Here is a 15,701-nt window from a genome sequence, read left to right as displayed (position 1 = left end):
TTTGTATTTAGGAAACCCAGATATAAAGAATAATAAAAATAATAAGTAGAATTAAAAAAATAAAATGTAGCTGAATACAAATTAGTTATACAAAAATCAGTAGCATAACAATATCATAATAATTATAAAAAGGACCTAAAAATGCAAATGGGAAAAAATCTCTAAAGTGACAATCATGTAATATCTAGGAAAAATGAACAAAAACTTCAGTCTTTCCTTTTCAGTATAGCTGTCCATAGAGATGCAGTCTCAGACCTGAATTCTAACTCTTAAGATAAGCCTCTATTTCCTGATGCTCGCTACCATATCTCCTTCTTGCCCTGGATTAGCAGAGAATGCAAAGCAAACACCTCTCTATAAAATCACAAAATGATTAAAATTGGGTATACAAACTTTGAAATGATTAGTAAGGGATATTTGCAATGTTATGTACTGTCAAAACTTTGGCAGTTCACACAATCAGAAGTAAATGACATACTGATCATATTTTCTAATTTAATTTGGATTTTTAATTCTAGTTTTTAAATCTAATTCAATTTCTACATGAAATTTAAAATATTATAAACATCAGAAGATTTTCTGCAATTTTTTAATATTATTATAAAGGAGATATGAAATCATAATAGAAACTAAAAAATTGAGAACAAAAGAAAATATCAAGTGATAGATAATTTTTATGTGTGCCTCATGTGTGTCCATGTGTTTTTATGCACATCAATGTAATAAAATTTTAAAAAAGAAAAGGAAGCATTTATTGGCTCTGATAAAATGAGCACATTGACTGATTGTGTCCTATTGCTTTGTGGCATATGTCACCACCAGGAGATAAGATCTGAAGATTTGTTATTTCATCATGTGTCTTTGAGGTTGGGGAATTATTTATTTTCTTTTCCTCTCATTTGGACTGACCTTGATTTCATAATTCTGAAGATAGTAAAAATCATCTTATGTCTTACAAGATATGTGACTGCTACACACTTTCATCATTTTTAGACTGTATTATGAAAACATAAAGTACTAAATCAAGTACATTTTGCCTAAACACCCATTTTGTGTTAGATGCAGCAACATTGCCACATCTATCCATCATTAGCCATCTCTAGATAACCATTAATTCGGTGTCAGACAACTTGGAGGTTGTGCTGCAGTAACAATTATAAAATTTGGTGGCTTGACAAATTGAAACTTTTTTTTTCCTTGCTCCTGCCAGTCTGATGTAATTGAGTGTTTTTTGTCTAGGCACAACGTTTTAATTTGGGCTGCATGTTTTTTACAAAAAGCTGGTACACTATATTACAGTCATCTGCTTTCACCAATCCACATAAATGAAAAGGGAGAACTATTACATTTTGTTGTTAAACAGTCTTTTATGAAAAATATGCAAAAGTATTATCATGTACTCTCACCTCAGTGCAAGAAAGACTTGGAAATGCAATTTCCTGTGAACCCAGAAAGAGGAGAATATATAGGATACAGAAAGTTCACTGCAGTTTCTAAGTGATGGGTTTGCCCTACAGATACACACATTGTTTCCCAATAGGTCTGTCATATTTTTAACATCTCCTCAAGGTTGATAATGTTGGTCTGTAACCAACACCATAGGAATTTTTTGAAATTAAAATTATTTTAATATGCTCTTTTCCTTTGGCATAATAAGCTGTAGAGATAAAGCTGGAAGTCCCTGAAGCTGTCTTTACTAACAAGCTGAAGAAACTTTATAAATATGAAGGTCCCAGACAGAAGGCAGATCTGATGATCTCCCCAATCTAACTTTGCCTGAAGGCTATCTTACACTTGGATTTTCCAGTTATATGAGACAATTTACATTTTAGGATTTTAAAGCTTAAAAATATATGGGTCTTTTAATAATATTATAGATTCAATCCATATCATGGGTGTTTGTCAGTGCTTACAACAGTGATCTACAGATTTAATGCAATCTCAAAATTCCAATGCATTTTTTACATGCAAAGTAATTTTATTTTTGTTTGACCTTCAGCTTGCCAGCTTCTTTCCTTGTGCAGCATTTGTCTTGTTTGGATACTTAACTAAACCCATATTAGAAATGTAGTGCAAATTACTTAGTGATTCCACTTTGAATCTGTAGCCATATGACTAAGATATTTTGAATATAGGCCTATCTGTATGCCAGATGAAACTTTAGGAACTCTTACTGTCTCTTCTTTCACAGAAATTCTACCTCTATCCTGATGTAGTTGGGTTGATTAAGAAAATTAAAAGCCATAGGCCATGGGCTTTCATAAATATGACAAAAGGAAAAATTTTTCCAACTACCTCTATGCAATAAGAAGTCTTTCTTTCAAGTACCAAATCAATTTCTTCAACCATACAATGTATTCTAATTTGATAGTTTTCAAATACAATCCATTAACAACAAAATATCATAAAATTATGACTATGAAAACAGAGGAAATGGAATAATTCAAATAATGAGTAAAATAAAAGGACATTTATTATGGAATTTGTAATCAGTATATAATTATATATTTAAATTTTTCTATACATACATAAGATCACAGCCAAGAAAGTTAACTATAATTTCAAATTGTCAGTGACTTGGGCTATTTAATCACATTTGAAAATATTTACTCTTACTATTTACTTCAAACAGTGATCTCTACGTTTGTTTAGACAATAATATTTAAGGGCCCTTTCTTCTTCAGGATAATAAAAAAATTAAATGACGCATTGAAGATTCTACTAAAGAAATTTGCTTTTTGAAAATGCCTTCTGCACGGAAGATTTGGAAGAATTTTTCTAGTTAATTTCAAATCTTCCCAGGACTTCTCTGTTCAAAGACATATCATCTTTGTAATAATTTATGTGAATACTTTACAAATAAAAAATTAATCCACAAGACTGTTACCATAATCACTAATTTTAACAAGCCCCCCAAATATTTTCTGTATCAGTTTTCTTGATTATAAAATGTCAATAACATGGACACACTCTTAATACAACAGTCTATTTAATTACATCAGTTTCCCATCAAGCCACTAAAGTCATTTAATAATTATATTGGCCATTTCCACTGACTGGGGGGAGGCTCTTCCACTAAGAGCTCCCATGGTTTCCTCGGCCTCATTTTTCTCGCCAGACTTAGTTCATCTGCAGTGTGAAGAATCACCTCTTGTACTTGACCACCTCGAAGCTGATCTTCTAATTTCTTAACATCTGGTTCCACTTTACCCATAGCCAGCTTCTCCTTTATAATCTGCTCTGTGTACTTTCTATATGCTGCATTTTTAGGGATTTGCTCAAGAACATCAGTAATCTTTCTGTACCATACTCTTAGCCTCTTACATTTTAGCAGACTGGCTCTAGTTGCTTTGCTCCTGTGGACTCCCACATACAGCTAGGCCCACAAGGCCCAGTGGTCTTCTTCAGCAGACCCAACATGACAGTGCCCCTAATGCATTTTTTACAGAGTCAGTTTAAAAAATTCCTAAAATTCAAATGGGACCACAAAAGATTCAAATAGCCAAAGCAATCTTGAGTAAGAAGAACAAAGCTGGAGGCATCACACTTTCTGATTTTACAGTATGTTAAAATGCTAAAGCAATTAAAGTGGTTAGTAATGACCTAAAAACAGACAGGCCAGTGGTGCAGAACACAGAGCCCAGGAATAAATCCGCACATTCACTGTCAACCAATCTTCACCAAAGTTTCCACGAACACAGTGGGAAAAGGACAGTCTCTTCAATAAATGGTGTCAGGAAAATCAGATATCCACATGCAGAAAAATGAAATCGGACCACTATTAAACATAATGTTCAAAAATAAATTCAAAATGGATTAAATATTACATGTAAGACTGAAACAAAATAACTATAAGAAAACGGAGAGGAAAGTCTTGTTGATTTTGGTATGAGTAAAGATGTTTTGGATGTCACACCAAAAGCACAGACTGAAAAAGTAAAACACACAAGTGGAATTTCATCAAACTAAAATGCTTCAATACAGCAAAGGGAACAATCAACAGATTGAGAAGGCAATCTATGCAGAGGAAAAAATATTTGCAAACTATACATCTGGTAAAGAGTTAATATCCAAAATATATAAGAAACTCAAACAATAGCAAAACAAACAATAGCAAAACAAACAAACAAACAAACAAAAAAACCCAAATGTAAAAATGAGCAAAGGACCTAAACATTTCTGAAAAGATATATATAAACGACCAACAGGCATATGGGCAGGTGCTCAACATCACTCGTCATCGGGGACATGCACATAAACCACATGAGACACCACCCACTACTGTTAACATGGCTAATATCAAAAAGACAGAAGATCACTGTGGGCAAGGATGTGGAGAAAAGGAAATTCATGTATGCTGTTCACACGAATGTAAATTGGTACAGCCATTATGGAAAACAGCATGAATCTTCTCCTCCTTAAAAACAGGAGTACTAGATGATCCAGCAATGTCTCTGCTGGATAGATATCCAGTGAAATTGAAGTCAGTATCTTGAAGATATGTCTGCATTTCCATGTTCATTCCAGCATTATTCACAAAATCCAAGATATAGAAAACAATATGTTAACAGCAGAACAGATGAAGAAAATGTGACCAACACACACACACACACACGTGTGTATCTATCAATGTGTATACATACACATGCATACACACACACAGACACCACACACATATACAATCATGCTCCACATAATGCCATTTCAGTCAGTGACTAACTATAACTACATATACAGCTGTGCTCCCATGAGATTATAATGGAGCTAAAAAATTTGTATCACCTAGTGCTGTAGCTGTAGTAACATCATAGCACACTTTCATTTTATATAAATTTAGCATAGTCTGGCAGGGCACAGTGGTTCAGGCCTGTAATCCTAGCACTTTGGGAGGCCGAGGTGGGCAGATCACCTGAGGGCAGGAGTTCGAGACCAGTCTGGCCAACATGGTGAAACCCTGTTTCTACTAAAAAACACAAAAATTAAGTAGGTATGGTGGTGCATGCCTGTAATCCCAGCTACTCGGGAGGCTGAGGCAGGAGAATGGCTTGAACCCAGGAAGCGGAGGTTGCAGTGAGCTGAGATTGCACCATTGCAGTCCAGCCTGGGCAACAAAAGAAACTCCGTCTCAAAAAAAAAAAAAAATGAGCATAGCCAAAGAGTCCAGTGTTTATAAACTCTACAGTAGTGTACACACTCACTGACACCCCCAGAGCAACTTGTAGTCCTGCAAGATCCATTAGTGGAAAATGCCCTAAGGGTACCATTTTAAAATGTTTTATAGCGTATTTTTACTGTATTTTTTAAATGCTTAGATATGTTCAGATACACAAATATTTACCATTGTGTTAGAATTGCCTACAGTATTCAGTAAAGCAACACACTGTACAGATTTGTAGCCTAAGTGTATAGTAGGCTATACCATGTAGGTTTGTATGAGTGCACTCTGTGATGTTTGCACAGGGACAAAATTGCCTAAGGACACACTTCTCAAAACGATCCCCATCAGTAATGATGCATGACTGTATATGTGTGTATATACATACACATAACATATGAATTCATACATATATATGTGATGAAATATTATGTGTGTGTGTATATATATAGGATGGAATGTTATGTAACCTTTAAAAAGAAGAGAATCTTGTCATTTGCAACAATATGCATAAACCTGGATGACAGTGTTAACAACACAATGTTTCTGAAACCATCTATAAAATTTCTGCTCTCCCCTCCAGTAAAATAAGCCAGACATGAAATGACAAACACTGTGTGACCTCACTTGTACATGGAATCTGAAATAGTCAAACTCATAAAAGCAGACAGTAGCATGATGGTTGCCAGGGGCTGATGATGGATGAAACAGGAAATGTTGGTCAAAGGGGACAGACGTGAAGTTATAAGATGAACACGTTCCGGAGATCTGCTGTATGGCAATGTAACTAGAGTTAATGGTAGTATACTGCATACTTGAAATTTGCAAGAAGGTAGATCTTAAGTGTTCTCACAACACACATACACACACACACACACACACAAGAAAGTTCATTATAAATAAAATGATAGATGTGTTAATTATGGTGATTATTTCATAATGTATTTGTAAATCAAAACATCAAGTTGCAAAATTTACACTACATTTGTTTGTATTAAGTGGCCCAGTTTAATTATATATTTAAAAATGTATATATATGTATATATATACACAAATTTTTGAGACAGATTCTCACTCTGTCACCCAGGCTGGAGTGCAGTGGCACAATCTCAGCTCACTGAAACCTCCACTTCCTGGGTTCAAGCGATTCTCCTGCCTCAGCCTCCCAAGCAGCTGAGATTACAGGTGCCTGCCACCACCCTCAGCTAATCTAAATACGTAATTTTTATTTGCCAGTTATATCTTAATAAAGCTGGAAAAACTTTTCTGCATAATAGAGGCCCGTAGTCAATGTAATTATAAATCTTTGTAATAAAGCACAATAATATACATATTATTATATATATAACACAACTATATATATGTATATAGTTTCAGTACAGCAAAGGACTTTAGAAGCTCTCATTTCCTTTGTAGAGAAACCGAGGTCCAGCAATGTGAACTGGCCTGACAAGAAACTCACACATCCTACCCCATGAATTGCAATCTAATATTATTGCTAGTACTTCAGGATAGTCTTATCCTGAGCAGATACTGGGAGTAATTCAGGGAGAGTGAATTTAGCACTCCCTGTATTCGTAGTATTTGACACTCCACTTAAAATGCATTTGAGATTTGGAGCTTCTGACAGTGACTGCTTCCCCCAGTGAGTGAGCTGTGCTGAAGGGGAGGAAGGAGAAATTTTCTAGGTATTTTCAGAAGCGTACTGCATTAGTAACATTGTCATATTCTGTCTCCACTTCCAACGGTAAATTTCAGGGAGCTTGGATGTCACTCTGTTTTAACCTAGAGTCTTTCTGGAACAAAGGAACTATATATGGGGTTTAGAGAAGGGAGTAATGAGGCAAAAATAACTGACTTAAGTCATTTAGCTGAAAGTAAAAATATATTATTTCAGACATTAAGTCTCTAGACCTTTCCCTGGTGCCCAGAATTCATGTTTTCACAGTTGGAAAGAACAAAAAAAAAGAAATAGGACATTTATCTTAAGATTTTCCAGAACAGACACAAACTAGGCAAATATTGTGGTTGTCTCAATTTACTTTGCTAAAATATTCATCCAAATTTAATGAGTTTGTCTCCTGTGTGTCTTTGAATATAGCTGTATCACCATGAGGGCTTGGGCATTCTGCTTAGAAAATTAATCATCCCAGATTTAAACATGGCCCTTTTAAAAGCTCTTCATCCCACCAGCCTAAATCACCACGCTAGTAGTCACACTACTTTCTAGCATTTCCTTTGATGCCAGATTCAAATGTATTCTCATCTTTATAATAATTATGTGCTTCATGAAAAGTTTCCAGAACTGAAGTATTTTTATTTTTCCACTTCAGCCCACGACTGCGTCCTCAACACGAGTTCTGCCTTTGAACGTGTATTTAAACTATTCCGGCTGGGCATGGCGGCTCATGCCTGGATTCCCAGCAGTTTGGAAGGCCGAAGCAGGAGCATTACTTGAGCCCAGGAGTTCGAGACCAGCCTGGGCAACAGAGTGAGATCCCTGTCTCTAAAAAAGTAAAACTTAGCCAGGCATGGTGGCTTGTGCCTGTAGTTCCAGCTACTCAAGAGGCTGAGATGGGAGGGTCACTTGAGGCCATGAGGTCGAGGCTGCAGTGAAGTGAGCCATGATCACAACCTGCAGCACTCCAGCCTGGGTGACCACGTCGCTAAAAGAAACAACAACAACAAAATTCTTTTCATTGCTATTCATTTCAGTTGTTTCTGTGGAACTTGAGTATTTTCTAGACTTCAAATAACAAATCATGCGTGTGTGTGTGTGTACAAATAAATACAAATATATGTATACATACATATGCACACAAACACATAAATAGGAGAAGCTTGGAGAGGCAGAAAAACACACAGTGGAAAGGCTTCAGCATGTTTATACTGTCTTTCCTGCATTCTTCAGCCATGAATGGGCATTGGTTGCAGGCATATGAAAGAGCTCCAACTCTCAGTATCTCCCAGTCCTGTTTATCCACCCAATAGGGCTTCAAATATAAAGGAGGCTTCATCTATTGCTTAATTTTTTCAAAAAGATTACTATGATAACATGGTACAATTGAAAAAAATACAGTCTTTTTATAAATATGCTGCTATAAAACACACAGTTTAGAGGTCTAAAAATATTATAGATGTCCCCAAAGTAAAGCTCTATGGCCGATTACTTATTATTAAACATAATGTGTTTTTAAAAGTGTTTTTAGGGCTTCCAGTCTACATAGCAGCAGCTGAGGAGTTGCTGCTATCCTACTTTCCTTAACTACGAGAATAATGAGAACAAGCCAATATGATAATGATTTAAATGTATGGAATGTTTAATTTGTGACAAACTATTCACATGAATTATCTAATTAAATAAATACCAAAAATAGTTCTGAAAGATAAATACTTTACCCCATTTTAAAAATTAGAAAACCGAGGCAACCCGTTAAGTGCCATAAATGCTGTTATAAAATGTTATAAAACCCTGATATTGACTCAGATGATCTGAGATTGGCAGGAGTAATTACCCCTCTGATGTCTCCAGTTGGACACTTTCTACTCCATTGGTGTTCATGCTGTGTACCATGTTTTACAAGCATATGTTATGTAAACATTATACAACCTAATCAAGTGTGGTAGAAAACCCCAGTAGGATAGCATATTAAGTTTACACAGAAGTTTAAAATATACCTTATTTACCCTATCTTAGATCTACACAGTATCTATTCCCTTCCATCAACAAACCAGAAATTTCAAGGGAGAAGTGAGTGGGGGTTATGTTTTTTGCTCATGTAGGCAATTCAGTATTTTGTTTCTATAGTCCTTGTAGTAATCCTAGACATGGTTACTGTGGGCAAAAAGCAATACTCACAACTCCTTCCTTATTTTGAAATTTCTGGAATTCTCTGCTAAAGTCAGAACCACCAATTCGTTTATACAGCTAATTTGTCTTCTTCTTTGAGTGCACTTCTTTTGGTAACACTTCACATTCACATTATCAAATCAACAGCAGATATAAAGAACTGGTTTGATGACGTGGTCATGATCTAGGTAATTAAGCAAGAGAGAAAATACATAGGAAATATAGCCATTGCCTTTGATGAGACAATAGCTATGTAAACTAAAGTCACTAGTTCCTCAAGAATAATAATCATACACAACTACTGAGTTTTTTAGAGAATGAGATTTTTTCTTTTTATTTGAGATATATCAAAATTGTTTTTATAAAATAACCAGTCATTGTAGCCATAATGCCAGATATAATATGAGAAAAAAAACTTTATTGTGTTATACTCCTATACTTTTGAAGATTGTTTATTATAGAAGCTAATCTTACTTACCTTGACCAAATAAATTGTATACACTGTCTAAAGTATGTTCACACATGTGTCGTGTTATTATCCTTACTCTGAGAGATCTTGAAGCTTACCCCCTCTTTGCATGCTTTTCTTTCAGTTGGGTTCAACAAACTTTTTTACTATCATGTATCTGGAAACTTATGGGTAGAAGCAAAAAAATGGTCATCATATACTTAATGTGAGAAATTATGCACTTTAATATGTAGATGTTTGTCACAGGATACAAAGTTTCAGTAAGAATGAATATATTTTGGAGCTCTGATTATAGCATGGTGACTGTAATTAAAAATACTGTATGGTATTCTATATTTGAAGGTTGCTAAGAGAGGAGAACTTCAATGTTTTCAACACACACAGACACACACACGTAAGTAACTAGGTGAAGTCTATATGTTAACTACCTTGACTATTGTAATCATTTCACAATGATCATTGTATATCGAAACAGCACATCGTATGCCTTAAACATATACAACTTGTATTTGTTCATTATACCTCAATAAATCCTGGAAAAATAAATGAAAGAAATCTTATTTGGTTACAAAAATCAACCATGTAAAATAGGTACCATTAGAACTTTTTGTTAGAAGTAAAGTTGATACTAATGAATACCGTATATACCCCAAAGTGCTCAAAGCATAAGTATTTAGATGCATTTAATGTAAAGGACTAAGCTAAATATGTCAGATTGGATTTTAAAACTATAAGCTGCTTACAAGATGTATACATTTCAAATTAGAACACAGAAAATATGAAAGTCAAAGGATGAAAAAAGATATAACACAAAATTCAAATATATAGCTATTTTAATATCTGATCAAGTAGTAAATTAAAAGAAATATTATTATAATTAGAAAATCACTTTTCATAATGAGAAGCATCAATTCACCTGAAAAAAATAATTATTCTCAACTTCTATGTGCCTAGTCGTGTAGCCTCAACATATATAAAGTAAAAAATTAACATAAATAAAAGGAGAAATAGGCAATAGAGTTCAATGCACTGGAAGATATAACAATCAAAACTTACATGCATCTACTAACATAACCTCAAAATACATAAAGCAAAAATTACCAGAAATAAAATATATATAAGCAGTTACACACTTGTAGATTACACACTTATATGCCCTTTTCTTGGAGAAATAACAGAGTTCACATGCCTCAAAGATGGCTACTTTGGGATTTAAGATGAGTCTGATAAAAAACTACGTGTCCTAACCACCATTTACCTCCTTCTGCCCAGGCTTCCCTTCCTGGCTCTTTAATCTTCACCTGCTTCTACATTTGGTTTCCTCCATGTTAACTTCATGGTTTTGAGGAATGAATTAATGGTGCTTTATCTTTGTAATTCCAGAAACACATGCATGATACCTGCACATCATAAGTATTCAATAAATATTTGAGGAGTAAATAACACAGGTGTTTCATGCCACTTTAATATCTAGATGTTTGTCACAGGGTACAAAGTTTCAGTAAGAATGAACAGTGAGGGAATCAGCATTTTTGACTTTAAACATTCAAGGTATGGTCCTTTGGTAAAAATTCTCACTCTTATTTTATAGTGAGATGGAATATACCACACCTGGGGAGAGATGTTTGGGCACTCTTGTCTAGTATCAGTGCAAAGGCTTGAAGAGTTAATTACTTCTTTTGCACTCACTATTTTTCCAAAAAAGTGCATGTTTAACTTAAATGACCCCTGTTATCTTTCATTTTGCTATCCACCCTTGCTAAGGGTGTCTTGAGCATCTTGAATGATTTCAATGTACACATAGAAGAAAGGAAAATTACTACTTTCAGAGCCAAACTATGTGTATGTGTATGTGTATGTGTGTGTCTGTGTGTGTATAAGAAATATATCCAGTTTTATAGATAAATTGTCAGTCTGAATATTGGCATTTTTATCTTTGCAGATGTCTGATCAATATATTGCTCACCAAATAACTCTGCACTAGTTAAGTCATCCCCAATAATGGTTTCTTTACAAGAAAATAATGAATATTGCAAACTATTTGTTCTGACAAATAAGTTCTCCCATGTATCATATTCGATTGCCAATTTTATGCAAATATGTATTTATATGGTCAGTCTACAGCAATTCACATTACTGAGAAACATATAATAATTCTTTATGATATAATAATTTTCATTTTTCAAGAACTGAATGATACATGAAAGAGAATGCACAATTACATTGAATGTTGTTTGCCATTAATACATTCTGAAATCCTTCAGTAGAGAATAATAGATATTCAAATTTAAGCAAGGAGCTCATACACACTACAAAGCTATTTTCAGAAAAATGAAAAAGATTTGCACTTCCATCAACAAAAAAAGATATAAAACAAGATAAGGGCATATTGAAGGATTCTTCTAATATTCTCCTATGAAAAAACATGAGAATATCAGAAGAATCATATATAGCCAATTTCATTAACCTATTCATTTCAGACTTAAAAAAGTTTTTAAAAGAATAGAGTTTACAGGTGGTATAACTAAGTAGCTATAAACATTTTTTCTTTTCATACAGACTTCCAGAATGTGCCTGCAGGCAATCAAATTTTTAGCAGGTAATTTATGATGGCCAGTTATATTCAGATTCTGTCCAAATTGATATTCTTGAAAAAAACAAAATGTACAAATATTACAATGGAAAAAAATTATCACAAGCTGCAAGATTTCATAGGATGAAACTTTAGGCATTGATTATGGAATTGGGTGCAATTTTATATTATGTGAGAAGCAAGTACTTGTCTTTGAGAGTTTATAATAGCAACAGTTTCCACTTATTAAATAGATGTGATATATTAAGAACACTACTCAGATATTTCACACCTAATGCATAATCTTTGCAACAACTGTATGAGATAACTTTATTCCTATTATAATAATGTGGAAATTGAGCTTCAAAGAGACTGCCACTTGCCCCTGGTTATGCAGGAGGCCCTTAAAAGACCTGAATTTTGGCAGGGCACGGTGGCTCACACCTGTAATCCCAGCACTTTGGGAGGCCGAGGAGGGTGGATCACAAGGTCAGAAGATCGAGACCATCCTGGCTAACAGGGTGAAACCCCGTCTCTACTAAAAAATACAAAAAAAAAAAAAAAAATAGCTGGGTGTGGTGGTGGGCGTCTGTAGTCCCAGCTACTCAGGAGGCTGAGGCAGGAGAATGGTATGAACCTGGGAGGCAGAGCTTGCAGTGAGCTGAAATTGCACCACTGCACTCCAGCCTAGGTGACAGAGTGACACTCCGTCTCAAAAAAAAAAAAAAAAAAAAAAAAAAAGAATTTTTACTTGGGTCTCATTTAATCTGAAACAATTTTCCTCTTAATATGTCCATCTGGCTAGCTGTCTTCAGGTCCCTGTTGAACTATCACTTTATTAAAGAAGACATTTAATAAAACACATGTTAAGGAATTTGCGACTGTTTCCAGCCCCTTGACACATACCTTATCTGACCCAGCGGGTATGTATGGATCTTTATGTTTGCTGTCTGTGTCATGCACTTAATTATCAGCTCCACAGGGTGGGAGGCTTTGTTTTGTTCACTTCTCAGTCCCCAGCACGCAGAAGAGAACATGGACTATGCATTCCAATCCTTCATGAGGAATGAAAGGATGAGCGAATGAACGCATTCAAGATATTGTGCTCTTAAATCCCTTGTAAAATTGTCTGCAGGTCTCCACAAGTTCTCTATCAGGTGAATAATTGTACAATGGGTCACGATGACTCTTGTCAAAAAACCTCCCCCCACCTCAGTTTCTTTATGTGTAAAATAGAGATAAAGATCTACCTTACAAAAGTTGTTATAGGGCTTAAAGATAATTTAATAGATGTCAGCAATTTGTTAAATATAAAGCATCATGGAAATTCTAGTGAGTTTACTATTCTTGTTCACTTTTAAAATAAGATGATCATCCCTGGTTCTGGTCCAAAACCAAACAAAAATGGTAAATCACTGTCACAGACAGGTATATACTGGCCAGTTCTTAACATGAGTAATGAAGCTGTCCTGCAGTATTTGTTTTATTTACCCACACTGACTGCATGCGAGGTACAGCTGAACTTCCAGTCATTGTCCTCTTTGCTAGATACCTTCTGTTTGCTTCCCTCTTCTGCTTTCCATCCTTCTCCACCCTGCCCTGTTCTTTAGAGTACAACAAGGAAACTGACCTCTTTGGACGCTGAGCTTCCTTGTTTGCTGCCTTCTAGTTGTGTTTGGCCAATGGGAGAATTTTGGAGCTCAGAAGCAAGAGAAGCCAAAGTATTTTATTCTCTCCACTTCCTCCCCGCCAGGTCACAGCTTGGAGGTGTCTGCCTTCCTCAGTCAAGGCCACAGCCCCCAATGAGGTTCTTATTGTGTTCTGGGAATAGCTTCTTCCTCTTGCCCTTTCAGTTTTGGGCAGTAACTCCTTCCCACGTTTGGTAGTTCTTGTGTGTTTCATCATATCTTATTGCTTCCCCTGATTCTGCCAATACCTGTTTAAGGAGTTCTTGCACATTAAAATTTCTGCTTCCCCATTTGAGTGTGACCCACAGTCCCTTTCAAGATCCTTACAGATACATTGTATGTAGGACAATTAAGCTGGCACTTGCATATTGCTTACTTCATACCACAGAGTTGTAGATGTTCAGGTACTTTGGAAAAGATATGGATTTTATAGATGAGGACACTAAGGCCCATGGATGATAATTTGTCTAAAGTCACACAGCACATAAGTAGCATAGATGTGACCTGAGACAATTTGGCTTCAACAGTAGCAGTTTGCTACTTTTAAAATCTTAAATGAGGGCCGCTCAGGATAGTGACTTTTCCAATTACAAAGCCAGTGGTGTTTATTACATGATTTACTATTCATTAATCACCATTCACTGTGAGAAGTGCTTATTCGAAGTCGTTAACTGAGCTCTCCAGTCACCCAGTGATCCTTAATTCAACAGAAAATTTTTTTTGTGTGTGCCCCAGCTAATTTGTGCTTGTTAATGTATAATTAGTGTGCAGTATCTTACTCTTTTACAGAGACAATGCAAAACCAGGCAGAAGCAGGGATAATTTACACATAATCAAAGATGATTACACATCTTTTTTTTTTCAAATTAATCGTGTAATAAATTTTCACAGCCATTTTTACACCTAAGTTTTCTTGCATTTCAACATAAAGGCAGCAGAAATAAAGGTTGGTAAGCGTGGTATACTGAAAGCCAACTCATATGAGCTTATCAGAGTCAGTTAACAAGAATTTTATGAGCTTACTGTTAAGTACAACCACTATTAAACAATGTAAAACCAAATAATGCTCCAATTCCTGCACCTGTTCCCCAAAAAAGTGCTCTTGCAATGAACAGTGCTGAAGTTGAAAAGAGTTTCAGTGTAATGAATATAAGTTAAACAAATGTTAAAAATAGTGTAAAAGTACATCGCTTACCCTATTTAATGACAATAAATGTAATGGGAAGAATAAACTTGAGATGTAATTCCATTAGAAAAGAAACCCTTTTTGGGGGGGTGGGAAGAGGGAGAGAATCAGGAAAAATAACTAATAGGTACTAGGTTTAATACCGGAGTGATGACGAATCCACGGTTCCTTATCTTGGTCGTCACAGGTGCAATTTATTCAGGGAAAGCCCATTCTGTTTGGCTATAAGTTTTGGTGTAGTGCCGTATGTCTGGGCTACACTTGCTGGTTTCAGCCGTATCAGGGTAAAAACTCAAATACTAAACATGAGGCATATGGTGTTGTTGTGTCACTTGTCTGTCAGCTTAGTGAGGCACTTACAGAGGCACACCCTGCACAATACCATTTTGTATTCGATAACTTTTTCACCAGTATTGCACTTCTTGATAAGCTCAATTCAATGGGAAATCGGACAACAGGTACAGTGAGAAAGGATCACATTGATAAAGCTTCACTGAAATTAGATGTAGCTCTGAAGAAAAAAGAAAGAGGCACATTCCATTATTGAATTGATGGCAAAGGCAGTCTTGTCTGCAGACGGAATGATAACAGTGTTGTCACTGTTGCCTCTTCTGGTGCTGGAATCCATCCCCTCTGTCTTGTCAATCTTTATTCCCAGAAACTGAAAAAGAAGACCCAAGTTCAGCAGCTAAACATGATCAAAGCGTATAACCAGTGCATGGGGAGCATAGACAGCGCTGATGAAAACATTGATAAGTATCGGGCATCTATCCGTGGAAAG

The 15,701-nt window shown here is 35.5% G+C and overlaps 1 pseudogene; it reads right to left on the bottom strand.

The window, feature by feature from the left end:
• Positions 1-3,034: 3,034 nt before the first annotated feature.
• Positions 3,035-3,420, bottom strand: LOC116479644 (NADH dehydrogenase [ubiquinone] 1 alpha subcomplex subunit 5-like; annotated as a pseudogene).
• Between the last annotated feature and the right edge of the window lie 12,281 nt (positions 3,421-15,701).

This window comes from Hylobates moloch, unplaced genomic scaffold, assembly GCF_009828535.3.
Source record: "Hylobates moloch isolate HMO894 unplaced genomic scaffold, HMol_V3 SCAFFOLD_12, whole genome shotgun sequence".
In the NCBI taxonomy this organism is placed as follows: domain Eukaryota; kingdom Metazoa; phylum Chordata; class Mammalia; order Primates; family Hylobatidae; genus Hylobates; species Hylobates moloch.
The sequence above is the reverse complement of the archived record's forward strand: the minus strand, read 5'-3'. Positions and strand labels throughout refer to the sequence as shown.